The 14,724-nt window shown below is 42.9% G+C and overlaps 1 protein-coding gene across 9 annotated transcripts in view; it reads right to left on the bottom strand.

Moving 5' to 3' along the window:
- Positions 1 to 14,724, bottom strand: part of EPS8 (epidermal growth factor receptor pathway substrate 8) — a 205,869-nt gene that overhangs the window by 171,184 nt on the left and 19,961 nt on the right. For 6 of the 9 annotated variants that reach the window (XM_039545122.1, XM_039545152.1, XM_039545164.1 and 3 more), the window contains exon 2: positions 4,871 to 5,055. The exons of 2 other annotated variants lie outside the window; for them this stretch is intronic. The gene's annotated coding sequence lies outside the window, so the exon portion shown is untranslated. Of the gene's footprint in view, positions 1 to 4,870; positions 5,056 to 10,309; positions 10,415 to 14,724 lie in introns of all 9 variants that reach the window. One more of the 9 variants, XM_039545132.1, reaches the window with a different exon arrangement.

Raw genomic sequence — 14,724 nt, 5'->3', positions numbered from 1 at the left:
ATGGATATAAACTGTTCAGGAAGGATAGGCAGGGCAGAAAAGGTGGGGGAGTGGCGTTGTATGTAAGAGAGCAGTATGACTGCTCAGAGCTCCAGACCAGGGGGATGAGGTGGACGAGGCTTTCTTCCAGCAACTAACAGAAGTTGCTAGATCGCAGGCCCTGGTTCTCATGGGTGACTTTAATCACCCCGATATCTGCGGGGAGAGCAATACAGCAGTGCACAGACAATCCAGGAAGTTTCTGGAAAGTGTAGGGGACAATTTCCTGGTGCAAGTACTGGAGGAATCAACTAGGGGAAAAGCTCTTCTTGACCTGCTGCTCACAAACAGGGAAGAAATAGTAGAGGAAGCAATAGTGGATGGGAACCTGGGAGGCAGTGACCATGAGATGGTCGAGTTCAGGATCCTGACACAAGGAAGAAAGGAGAGCAGTAGAACTGAGACCCTGGACTTCAGAAAAGCAGACTTCGACTCCCTCAGTGAACTGATGGGCAAGGTCCCCTGGGAGAATAACATGACGGGGAAAGGAGTCGAGGAAAGCTGGCTGTATTTTTAAAAAACCTTATTGAGGTTGCAGGAACAGACCGTCCCGATGTGTAGGAAGAAAAGTAAATATGGCAGGCAACCAGCTTGGCTCAACAGTGAAATCCTTGCTCGTCTTAAACACAAAAAAACAGCTTACAAGAAGTGGAAGATTGGACAAATAACCAGGAAGGAGTATAAAAGTGTTGCTCAGGCATGCAGGAGTGAAATTAGGAAGGCCAAATCACACTTGGAGTTGCAGCTAGCCGGAGATGTTAGGAGTAACAAGAAGGGTTTCTTCAGGTATGTTAGCAACAGGAAGAAAGTCAAGGAAAGTGTGGGCCCCTTGCTGAATGAGGGAGGGAACCTAGTGACAGAGGATGTGGAGAAAGCTAGTGTACTCAATGCTTTTTTTGCCTCTGTCTTCACAGACAAGGTCAGCTCCCAGACAGCTGCACTCTGCAGCACAGTATGGGGAGGAGGTGACCAGCTCTCTGTGGAGAAAGAAGTAGTTCGGGACTATTTAGAAAAGCTGGACGAGCACAAGTCCATGGGGCCGGATGCGCTGCATCCGAGGGTGCTAAAGGAGTTGGCCGATGAGATTGCAGAGCCATTGGCCATTATCTTTGAAAAATCATGGCGATCGGGGGAGGTCCCGGATGACTGGAAAAAAGCTAATCTAGTGCCCATCTTTAAAAAAGGGAAGAAGGAAGATCCAGGCAACTACACGCCAGTCAGTCTCATCTCAGTCCCTGGAAAAATCATGGAACAGGTCCTCAAGGAATCAATTCTGAACCACTTAAAGGAGGGGAAGTGATCAGGAACAGTCAGCATGGATTCACCAAGGGCAAGTCATGCCTGACTAACCTAATTGCCTTCTCTGATGAGATAACCGGCTCTGTGGATGAGGGGAAAGCAGTGGATGTGCTATTTCTGGACTTTAGCAAAGCTTTTGATACAGTCTCCCACAGTATTCTTGCCAGCAAGTTAAAGAAGTCTGGGCTGGATGAATGGACGGTAAGGTGGATAGAAAACTGGCTAGATGGTCGGGCTCAACGGGTAGTGATCAATGGTTCCATGTCTAGTTGGCAGCCGGTATCAAGTGGAGTGCCCCAAAGGTCGGTGCTGGGGCCGGTTTTATTCAATATCTTCATTAACGATCTGGAGGATGGTCTGGACTGCACCCTTAGCAAGTTTGCAGATGACACTAAACTGGGAGGAGTGGTTGATACGCTGGAGGGTAGGGATAGGATACAGAGGGACCTAGACAAATTAGAGGATTGGGCCAAAAGAAACCTGATGAGGTTCAACAAGGACAAGTGCAGAGTCCTGCACTTAGGACAGAAGAATCCTATGCACTGCTACAGACTAGGGACCGAATGGCTGGGCAGCAATTCTGCAGAAAAGGACCTAGGGGTTACAGTGGACGAAAAGCTGAATATGAGTGAACAGTGTGCCCTTGTTGCCAAGAAGGCTAATGGCATTTTGGGTTGTATAAGTAGGGGCATTACCAGCAGATTGAGGGATGTGATCATTCGCCTCTATTCAGCACTGGTGAGGTCTCATTTGGAGTACTGTGTCCAGTTTTGGGCCCCACACTACAAGAAGGATGTGGAAAAATTGGAGAGAGTCCAGCGGAGGGCAACAAAAATGATTAGGGGGCTGGAGCACATGACTTATGAGGAGAGGCTGAGGGAACTGGGATTGTTTAGTCTGCAGAAGAGAAGAATGAGGGGGGATTTGATAGCTGCTTTCAACTACCTGAAAGGGGGTTCCAAAGAGGATGGATCTAGACTGTTCTCAGTGGTAGAAGATGACAGAACAAGGAGTAATGGTCTCAAGTTGCAGAGGGGGAGGTTTAGGTTGGACATTAGGAAAAACTTTTTCACTAGTAGGGTGGTGAAGAACTGGAATGGGTTACCTAGGGAGGTGGTAGAATCTCCTTCCTTAGAGGTTTTTAAGATCAGGCTTGACAAAGCCCTGGCTGGGATGATTTAGTTGGGTTTGGTCCTGCTTTGAGCAGGGGGTTGGACTAGATGACCTCCTGAGGTCCCTTCCAACCCTGAGATTCTAGGATTCTATTATTTAAAATTAAATTAAAATGCAGAGCCCCCCAGACCGGTGGCCAGGACCCAGGCCGTGTGAGAGCCACTGAAAAAAATCAGCTCGCGTGCTGCCTTCGGCACCCGTTCCATAGGTTGCCTACCCCTAAGCTAGAGGATTCCAAAAAATGCTGCAAGAAGCCCTATTGTTGACAATTATGAAACAACATGTCCAAAGGAAGTTTCTTCCTAGCCCCTTCCCCTCCATAGGCTAGTGGTTGGCTTATGTGCTCACACATTAAGGTCCATTCTTAAAAGAAAAATCCTAATGTACCTGTAGATGTTCTTACTAACCATATAAATGCATAATCCTTTTGTAAATCCTATTAAGTACTTGCTTTCAATGATATCTTGTACCAAGGATTTCTGCAAGTTAATTATGTGGTGTATTAAAATAAGGAATTTCCTTCATATCAGTTGTAAGTGCTACATTGCAACTTCACTGGACATCCCATTGTCCCTGTATTACAAGCCAGGATGAGGAAAGCATACCCCAATTCACCTTGATATTATTCATTATTTTGTATACTTCTGCCAAGTCGCCTCTTAGTCTGCCGCTCTAAGGCCCTGTTTCTGCAATGAGCCACATGTGGGTGCAGAAATTCACCTACATGCACCTCATTGCAGGATTAGGGTCTATATTAAACAGTCTATTCTATATTGGTTGTTATACTGTGCTCATCACCATAGTATCTGAGAGCCTTCCAGTAGTGCATTAACCAGTGTGACTACAGAGGTCATCATTGAGAATGCTCAGGAAATTTGAATTCTAAATGCTTGTGAATCAAATGCTTTGCTTGTTGCACTTTATAAAATCTCGCTATCTGAGCTGTACTTTAAAAAAGCAGGACCTCACCCATTAACAAAATTATGAGCATTACTTTAGCTTTACAAACCAATTCAATGCTGTTTTTATAGCTGAAGTCACAAAAATTCTCTTTATTTGCACTTTAAGCAGTATCTTTAGTTACCAAAAACTCAAAGAAAATATGGTTAAGAATTCAGCTCATCATGGCCTGATGGGTTCTATGCCAAATTTCAGCTTGGAGCAAAAAATATAGGGCCAAGTTATAAAACTAAAATTAGCAGGTTGTAATGGAAACGATGACAACGCGAGTACCACCAAATGCATCTTCTGTAGGTGCACATACCAGGGCTTCAAGAAAAATTCAAGAACAGATTTTTGAACCCTTCAGAGCAAGGTTGGTTCAAACCGCCAGTTACAGAACCTACCAAGCACTCCTTCCTGCTGTGAAGGGAATCCAAGCCTGTGCACTCTGGATTCCCAAAAGTGCATGTTAAACTTCTAGAGACTCAGCAGGCGGTAGCACTAGTTCCTTTCTTGGTTTCTCTGGCACATTTCCTGGGCACTGATTTACAGTCTATTGCTCCTTCTCAGAAATGGGCCTCTTCAGCCCACTTGCTCTAAGCCCCCAAGACCAGCACTGACCCTTCTCCCCGCCCCAAGATACCCCAGTTACTGAAGCACACCCCTCTCCCAGAATTCCACCCCCAAAGGTGTGAAGTTTAACAGTTTACCTCTCTCAGGGGCATGCAGCAGTGATGACACAGTCAACACACACACCCTTTGCACAGTCTAACATCTTTATGCTCTTTTATTTCTTAATTAGCTTAAGCACAGGAGAGTACAGATCACATAGAACAACAAACACTCAATACATGTCCCTGCCTCTGTCTCATCACTCCAAGAAATTATTTGGCCTGGGGTCACAGTCTCTTGCAGCAACACTGGAGTCAGGAAAGAGGGCAGGTCCCCCTGCTACATGCTGGGTGATATCTCCCTCATGGAGCCCCTCATTCAGTTTCTGTGACCTTGCCCCTCTTACCCTAGGCTTCCTTTTCCTATCTGGCCCCCGGCCCTGTTCCTGTGTGCTTCTTTATTTTAAAACCCTCCTGGTCACCTGGACTCTTTTGTTCTCCTCCTGGCAACTTTCCATTGCTCCTATCTTCTCCCATCCCTTCAGAGGAATCATCTAAACTATTTTTTCTAATGACACAGCTGCTTTTTATTTTTTTAGCATAACTTTTTCTGAGGTTTAAGTGCCAACGTTTACCTTAAGTATTTCCCATTGTACCTCTCTGGGGTGTAAATGCCACAGGACCTCTCAGCCATGGTGGATCCACATAGATATAGGCACTTGTAACGCAGAAGATTTGCATAATACAACTTCACAATATCAAAATTCATAAGCTGTACCAAGATAGCCCGAATTCATCACACTAACCTGATACGCCCTGCAAAGTCATTAGCTTGCATCCAGTATACACCTCCTCTGCACCTCACCAGCCGCAAACTCTTGTGTTATACCAGCTGAGTGGGAAAGTTCAACTTCATGAGGTTTGCAGGGAGAATAGCCAACGTGTCCCAAACTGGTTTATTTGTTGGGGGAGGACAGTGGAATGAAGTTTTCTGTAAACAGGAGAGAGAACAGGGCTGAGCCAAGGCCAGGATAAAGGAGGAGACATCCTCATTCCTCAAGTTATTGTCACCAAAGTCTTAGCACAAAATGTCGCTTATGCCACACCACACAGCACTAAGTATGAGCAGTAAATATCACACTAGCACTTCAGCTTGTCCTGAATGTGGTGGTGCCCCCATGATCGGAGATTGAGGGTGTGCCCTGCACCTGCAGGTTTGACAGCATTGTACGAACCACCTCTGATTCAGGCAAATGTTCATGATCGGTGTGTAGAAAAGAACCAGAGAAATTCTAGAAGTGGGTGGGGGATGAAGTACAGGTATGCTAATTACACGCAAAAGGCTGTTTGGGGAATATCTATTTGTGCACTTCAAAGAACTAATACGAAATAATCTCAATAATCTCTACTATGGATCAGGCCAATATCGCTCCCCTAAGAATTGCGAAGAACACCCATATCCTCCAGCCCACTCATCCAATGAAGTCAAAGGGTGACTTAGACTAATTATCACTAAACCAAAAGAAATTTTTATCTTGGAAGCCAATAGCCAAAAGACTAATCTTTTCAGAAAGATAAGGCAAAGGTTTAATGATTATTATTTTTATATATATATATATATATATATATATATATATATATATATATATATATATCTATATATATATATATATATATATATATTAATAGAATATAGCATACAATTCACATGTAAGCATTCATAAGTGGTCGTTTTAAGCCAACCTAAGATACCTACAAAATCATGGGTTACAGCCACCCTATCTTCCTGTTCCCCTTTAACACTCAACTTCATGGGAGTATGTGTTGTTGTAATTTTGTTTCTAATATCAAATATTTGAGTTGCAAATGTTTAATCATCATCTGATCAAAATAGAGTTATACTTCATGCACCATAAGAAAGGCTTATCATGTGAGCTTTCAGGTAGCTGAGGCGAAAAACATTGGTGGTACTCTCTAATTTAAAAAGAAACAGAAGTACCCAGACGATTACTGAAAGTCTAGCGAGTTGAGCTTCCCTCTGGAAAATGGATAGTAGGTGAAAATTTAAAGAAATTTAAAAGCACAAGATGACATCCATAAAATGGTCCCTCCTGCTCTTGAACTCAATGAATTTTTGTTTAACCATAAGCTTAACTGATCCAAGATTACCTGCCTGACTTACTGGTTCTTAAAAAATGTTGGCTATGCATGCCCACTTTCTAAATTAAAAATCTAGACTTTAAAGCTTCTGTAGCCCAATTCTTTTGGTAAGTGCCATGGCTTCAAGTCTGCACTCCTTAAGGAGAATATTCTTACAAAAAACAAAAACAAAAAAACAAAAACAAAAACATTTATGGGAGTCCTGGGACAAGCTAAAGGACTAAAATTGAACTAGCTATACTTCTGTGCAAACAATTAATAGAATACTAGCTAAATTCACAGTGAAAAGAGTCTTTATTTTGAAAACCATAAACGTATCTTTCTGTATAACAGATTACTGTGTGAAGTGAAGCATTGTTTAATCCATTACACTAAATATTGCCTCAGGATCTCAACTAAGCATGACATGGCAGGGCTACATGCCAATTTACTCCATTATCCCAGAAAAATTACATTTACCAAGATCTCCACATTCCAAGCCTGTCTCTGTAAGAAATAAACTTAAATGCACATAGGACTGCCAGCTTTGGTTAGATGAATTCCCGGAGATTTCATCACATGACAATCTTTAATTAAAGATTAATCTTTAATTACTGGAGACTCTAGGACAATCCTGGAGCGTTGGCAACCATAAATGCATAGTAGTCAGTTGAACACACATGCTATGCAGCCTTTACCTACCTTATTTCAGAAGATGTATTTGGTCATTCTAGACAGAATGTCCAAATACATGAATTCTTGGCCTTAACAGCTACATTTATTCAAACAAAAAGTAATCATGCAAATATTTACTAGTAGTGACCTGGCCAATTCGTTTCACCAGCTCACCTAGTATAAGTGGTGGCATTAAAACATTCCCTATGGTCAGCAAAGCAAACAGCAGCAGCATAGAGTCTCTCCGTGCAGAAAAGTTGGACTTGAAGAAAATATATTTATAGAAATTAGAATTTAAGTGGTTGACTCATTAGGGCCATTCTACGCAAGCATTTGAGGGGAAAGGGGAGGGGAAAATCTCTCATGTTTGCACAACCAGTGGTGCGGCTTCACCAGTTTTGGCAATGGTGGGAGTGATACTGAAAACGGGGGACAAAAAACACTGCATCACTGTGTTGTCATACCAAGGCCTGTGCCTTCCTCTCCCATTCGTGCTTCACTGCTGTTTCTGCCACCAGTAATAGAATAATGGTGAAACTTCGCACCAAACTGTTACGGAATTAAATGAAAATGCTATAAAACTCAAATGATATCTAGTTTCAAAAAAGTCTCCAGAGTGCAAAAATCAAGAACAGAAGACTAGACTAATAAGCACCCATTTCACTTTTCTGCTACTTTGTCTGCAAATGCCCATTCCCCCACATGGGAAAATGACCACACTGTATTTAAATTACCAATTATCCTGTAGTTAGTAAAAATACTTTGCACAGATGTACTGTACTGAGGGAGATGTAACAGTTCTTGGCATTAAAAAACACAGGAACTGTTTGGCACTATCAATTGGTCCATGCAAATCTTGCCAGAAATAGCATGGACACAAAAAAAAAAAAAAAAATCAATCTGCAATTAGGAGACCAGGAAGTGAAACCCCTAATCCTCACCGCAAATATACACTCTGGCATGTAGATGGAAACAGGTCACACCCAACAGTTTGCAGATGGCGTTAAACCCTTTAGTTTAATTGTAAAAATCAATAATTCAATGCAGCTGGAAACAGTGATAAACTGAACTTGTTTTCCATGAAATAGGACAGGGATTGTCATTTACGCTATACAGTGCTGTTGGGTCCCAAACTAGTTTTCCCCCTCCCCCACCGGTGTTACCATAATATTAATGTTGAATTATCATCTGAAATAAAACTAGCAATATCTTAAACACCTAAAACATAACAAAGGTAGACAGTAGTGGTCATGATCTTGTGCATGGAAGACACTAGCCTCTTTTAGATCACAGCTACGTAATAAATGCAAAATGGAAGGAGGGAATTACTTTAATTAATCAGATGCAGTAGGAGGATTAATATATTTGGGTATAACAACTTACTCCCTTGAATAAGATTTCTTCTTTCCCGCCCCCCCCCCTTTTTTTCTTAAAGTAACTGGTTCGTTCCTTCTGTTTCTATTCAATTATTTGTGTGGAACGTGACAAAACGTTAAAGAACTGTTTTATCAATTGCAGCCCAGAGTAAAATGAGGCATGAGCGTGGGGTTCTGACTACAGACCAACAAGGTCTAACCTCCAGAAAGCAAGCTGGGAAGAGACCTTTAGCCATCAGGTACTTAGGGCTGGTCTACACTGGGGTTGGGGGGGCAGTAATCGATCTAAGATCACGTAGCTGAAGTTGCGTGAATAGCGTAGCTGAAGTCTAAGTATCTTAGATCGATTTACCTCAGGTCCTCACGACGCGGGATCGATGTCCGCGGCTCCCCGTGTCGACTGCGCTACCGCTGCACATTCCGGTGGAGTTCCAGAGTCGACAGGAGCGTGTTCGGGGATCGATACATCGCATCTAGATGAGATGCGATATATCGACCCCCGAAAAATCGATTGCTATCCACCGATACGGCGGGTAGTCTGGATGTACCCTTAGGGACAGAAGCGATACCGTGAAATAGCACAGAACAGCAGAAGGGAGACAGAGGATCTGCAGCTGTCTGTTTTTTGTGGGAGGGGTGGGGGGGTGAGAGGCACAATAGAGAAGGAAGTGCCTTCCCCTCCAACAGCAGCTAGACTTTTCCCAGATGTTACCTCCTTATCCTCCTAGCTGTAGTTCTTTAGAGCCCTGGCTCAGCTATTTACTTGCTGAAGGCTACAGTGTGCGGTTCCGACTTCCTCCTTTCCTACATGTGCATCTGGTGTAGGAAGAAAAAAAAAAAAAAGCAGCAGCTGGGGAGCTGCATGATTCTCCACTAAGGAAAGGAAGAGCTGAGCAAGATCTTACTGCTCAAAGCCAACCTCAGCAGAATAAGGTGGCAAAATCTGGCAGCAATCCAAGATCCACTCACAAGTGAGGAAAAATTTTCCCCCATTCCCATATAGCTCTTCAGATGCAGGTGCAACTTGCTCAGGATAAATTCCCTTCCCAAGTGGTCAGACTAAGGGTTAAAACTCTCCCACCACTACTTCCCTGGACGAGGAGGAGGAGGAGAAGAAACTGGTGTCTTTCCAGGCAGAGTCACAGCCAGGTACTTGATACCGCTTTGAGGAGTTAGTCAGATGTCAAAGGTAATAAAAGGTAATAATTGGAGATATACCAATCTCCTAGAACTGGAAGGGACCTCGAAAGGTCATCGAGTCCAGTCCCCTGCCTTCACTAGCAGAACCAAGTACTGATTTTTGCCCCAGATCCTTAAGTGGCCCCCTCAAGGATTGAACTCACAACCCTGGGTTTAGCAGGCCAATGTTCAAACCACTGAGCTATCCCTCCTCACTGTAGCTCCACTCCCTGATTCAACCAGAAAGTGGAGGAAAGGGCTGTATATTGGGGGACAAAGGGTGGAGTAAATTATTGTTTCAATACACCTAACTGGGCATTTCTTATAGTTAGTATTTAAAATATTTTACAGTTTTAATGCAATTTGAAGAGAGGTCCCCACGCTTTGAAGGAACTGGAAAGCTAGATGCAATATGCCTGCCTAAGGCAAGTCCCAAGTGGAAAATGTTATGGTGACTGACAGCACAACTTTCCTCTCAGGGCCTCCTGAGAACTATGTTGCTTTAACTGTAAGAGCAAGAGGTACCGAACGGCATGAACGTGACATTGCTCACCTAGGCTTTATTTTACAGGTACTTGGGACAAAACTATTAAATCTGCGTGAACCAGGGAAGCGCTTCCTACTTATGGGCCCCTCTTTTTCTGTGGGTCAGGAAAGGACTCAGGACAGAGAAACATTCAAAAAAGCGAGGCTCCCGGCCAACTGGACAGGCTGCCATCATGGAGAAAAGGAGACTTTCCACTGGAAGGGTAAGCCAAGCCTGTGATGCTGCATTTCTCTGTTAGACAAAACCAGAGCCCTACTTAACGTTTTTTCCCCTCAACAACCAATCATATCACATTTAATTTACTAACACCACCTACGTAGATTAATTACCTGCAGCAATGCAACCGTGGGTTGTGATCTTAGCAGATCTCCAGCTAAAGCAGGATCAGATCTGGTCAATATGGGACAAGAGACGTCCAAGGAAAGCCCGGGATACTGTATGAAAAAAATCAGCATTCGTGTTTTAATCAGTGACCCTTTTCTGTTTGTGTCTGAGCCACTGTACTGTGAAGGTGAAATGCACGGAGCTACAGAAGGTGCTATCTTTTGGAAATTATTTAAGTGAACCCCTGGCCACTTGCTATAATCTAGATTTGGGGTCGGGGAGTGAAGTACAGGTGCCCCAACCAAACTTCACCTAGGACATTTACATTCAGCCTTTTAAACATTCCTCATTCGTTTTCCAGTTGATGCAGCATTTTCCTTCACTTTCCATCCAAAACTGATGTGTAAGGCTTCTGTGATCTGTTCAGAGCCAATTCATTCCACTGACGGAGGAAACTGATTTGTATGTGTGTATGTTTATAAAGAGTTTTAGTATCCATTGGGATGAAAGGAGCTATATAAACGCAAGAGATTTGTGTTATCGCTGCAAACAGAAAAGAAGCTGTGCAAACTATGACCAAATGACTGAGGGTTTATTTTTTTTTTTTTTTTTTTTTAAAAACACTCCCCCCCCCCCACACACACACACACACTCTCCTGGAAAAGGAAAAACCTCTAAAATTCTCTATTCCTCCTAGAAGATCCATCTGTCAAGACAGGAACGGACAGCTTCTGAACTGGGTGGATCAGAGGTTAGCAGGATTATAATTTTACTTTAAAAAGGTACATAGTTAAACAGATGGTAGCAGCTCTTAAATTCATTATCAAAAGGAGTAAACGTATTGCAGGGAGACAGTGCAGTTCCCACAATGATCCATTAATAACCTCAAGCTTGACCTAGCAATTACTATCTCCTTCAGAGATAAAGTGTAGGTCACTATCTGATTCTTTCCTAGCTGTCATTGTTTCAAACCAGAGCATTACATTATTGCTGAGGTTTGATCTCTGTGTTCTAAAGGTCCAGCAAGTATCAGATCATAAATAATAGCAAATCGACAAGACAGAGGAATTTCAGAGTGTTTGCTCTCCAACTACAGGCAACAAGACCATGCCCTAATTTAGGAATGAAGTGTCATCAACAGCTTTGAGTATTATAGCTTTTGTCAGATCAGTTTCACAGCCTTAAACATATTAACAGTTCAGTTCGACTCACTACTCTCACTGCCTTGACCATTACAGACTGATCAAAATGTTCCCACTCACATCGAAGAAGGAGTTCTGGGCTTGCACTTATGTATTTTAGAAAAAAAAATCTTGGCTCAAGGAATGCTTTAATATAAAAAAATGGAAGAATAACTAACTGCCAAACACCCGACATGCTTCTGCATATTGCAGCTTTCCAGATGGCATCTCCTTTCATGGCAAATATAAAATTTCAGCTAGACAGTGAACTCTATTGAAGTAAAAAAAAAAAAATCTCCATTTCTTCCTCACATTCTCATCTTAACACCCTTTTCCATTCACCGTATTATTTATTTGTGTTACAGTGGTGCCCACAGGTCCTAATTGGGATCTGAGCTCCACTGTGCCAGGTTCTGTACAAATGCACTGGAACACATGGTCCTTGCCCTGAACAGCTTACAACTAAAGGTCTATGTTTTAAAGAATGGATTTTGGGTGCCTCCTAAACATCAAGATACCTTGAGAGAGCTGAACACTCACTCTCTGAAAATCAGACTCGTTTGACGTGTCTCAAGTTAGCTATCTCAAAACCGGCACTGATAATCACTAGTCACTCTTGAAAATTTAGGCTTAATTCCTTCCGTAACATACCCTCCATCCGGAACTGCCTATTCCTTGTGTCCACTCACACAATTCAAATCTGTCCTTCCTGAAATCCAAACAGGCAAATAATGCCACCAGCCCTTTCTAAACAAAATTTAAACAACTTCTAAGCAAGGCACTGAGTATCCTTTGAATCTGGCCCTAAATTAAAGTCATTTTACAGCCTCCCAGATATTGTCTATTTAGTCTGTAAAATACTCATGGACTATGCCTGCTTTGGATGTTGATGGGAACAAGGTACACTATCTGTGCTCAAATAAAAAATGGAAATTAATGGAGAAAATGTATACTGTTTAATGCTAAAACTGAATAATGAGGCCCTGTTTGTTTTTTAAAGTATAGTAGCAAAAACTAAACCACCAACGAAATCCCATCAGGATTTTATACGCATTTTAAAAATGCGTATCTTAAAATGCTGAGTTTTAGTTTAACTGAGATTTTATACTGTATGCCAAATGATTAGGGCAAAAAAAATGTTTGCAGCCAAGTTATGAGCCAAAGGTGGAGGGGGAAAGGGTATATTGCAAAAATGGTTACACTTATGTGATTTCATAGCGGCATGGAATGTTCCAGAGAATCAAGATGATAACACAACAGGAACAGTTACAACATGCTGTCACACCCACATGAATCTAGCTAATCTTTGTAGAGATTAGCCTTCCATATGCGCAGAAATGGGTTAATTGGTAAGACACATTGATTTTTCTCTTTAAAAAAAAAACAAAAAAAAAATCTTTAAAGCTGTTAACACTTTGTGGCTGAGCACTCCATTCATCATTAAGATAATGATCTTTAAGAGGCCAATCCCATGTGAGGTGTGCCCTGAATTTGAGAACCGCAGCACAGCACATCTATCAAGGCTAAGCCTTGATCATTTGGACAGTTAGAGATTACACTCACCAATTTCATTACACTTGGGACCACAAGTTGAATCTGGGCACTTTAAATGAAAAGCCATATCCATTTCTAGTACTGATACGTTTAAATTAGTAATGACAGCTTCTAGTCATGCGGAAGCATGGGGATGTGGATAAAGGAGACTGACAGTCAAGCCCGCCTTTCTCAAAACTGCTGTTAGTTTATTCAACAGAAAATACATAAATCGACAGGCTAGAAAAAAACCCAACTCCTCCACTTAGCTCCAGGACTTTGGTCTCATACTGTTTGACTACACTGCACTACACTACATCTGACTCAGGTCTGACCCTAAGCCCCTCTTCCATCCACACACAAATCAGTCTGACTCTCGTCAGTAAGCACTCAGGTTCCTCGGATCATACTAGGGAGGTGAGTCTGAGTCCAAGTCCTGGGTCCAAGCCTTGTCATTTTGCTGTGTGGATGCAGCTCAAGCAGAAGACCCAAGCCAGAAGGTCGGGTGTAGTGCAATGTGAATGCATTAGCATGACTGAAACACCCAGATCCCGCAACTGTAAACCCGGGTTTACAATACAAAGTGGACACAAGCACAGGCTTGGAAACACCAAGTCCACAAGCTTCGGTCCCAAAGACCACTGGGCCCCAACATGAGTGAGATCTCCAGGCACTACCACAATATAAATGTTAAATACTAACACTAATAGGTTCCCTGGAGTGGAGACCATGAAAAACAAAATGTTAGTGTGTGCGCGTATGGGGGAAGGGGGAGTGTGTGGAAGGGGATTAGTGATTAACTTTCAATGTTAGATTGCATTCTCAAGGGTAATTATCTTCACCAGGATCAGGGCTAGAATCCACAAACAGAAAGAAAACACACTAGCTGCCAAAATCAAGGGGGCAGAACAGAGAGCCCTGGAAACTCTCTCTGCTCCCACCAATCACATACCGCAGTGTGTATATGGATGGATTCTACTATGTTACCACAAGTCATAGAATATCAGGGTTGGAAGGGACCTCAGGAGGTCATCTAGTCCAACCCCCTGCTCAAAGCAGGACCAATTCCCAACTAAATCATCCCAACCAGGGCTTTGTCAAGCCTGACCTTAAAAACCTCTAAGGAAGGAGATTCCACCACCTCCCTAGGTAACCCATTCCAATGCTTCACCACCTTCCTAGTGAAAAAGTTTTTCCTAATTCCAACCTAAACCTCCCCCACTGCAACTTGAGACCATTACTCCTTGTTCTGTCATCTGCCACCACTGAGAACAGTCTATATCCATCCTCTTTGGAACCCTCTTTCAGGTAGTTGAAAGCAGCTATCAAATCCCCCCTCATTCTTCTCTTCTGCAGACTAAACAATCCCAGTTCCCTCAGCCTCTCCTCACAGGTCATGTGCTCCAGCCCCCTAATCACTTTGTTGCCCTCCGCTGGACTCTCTCCAATTTTTCCACATTCTTCTTGTAGTGTGGGGCCCAAAACTGGACACAGTACTCCAGATGAGGCTTCACCAATGTCGAATAGAGGGGAATGATCACGTCCCCCTATCTGCTGGCAATGCCCCTACTTATACAGCCCACAATGCCGTTAGCCTTCTTGGCAACAAGGGCACACTGTTGACTCATATCCAACTTCTCATCCACTGTAACCCCTAGATCCTTTTCTGCAGAACTGCTTCCTAGCCATTCGGTCCCTAGTCTGTA

This window comes from Mauremys reevesii, linkage group 1 (assembly GCF_016161935.1).
Source record: "Mauremys reevesii isolate NIE-2019 linkage group 1, ASM1616193v1, whole genome shotgun sequence".
Lineage (NCBI taxonomy): Eukaryota > Metazoa > Chordata > Testudines > Geoemydidae > Mauremys > Mauremys reevesii.
This window is presented reverse-complemented; position numbering and strand designations above follow the sequence as displayed.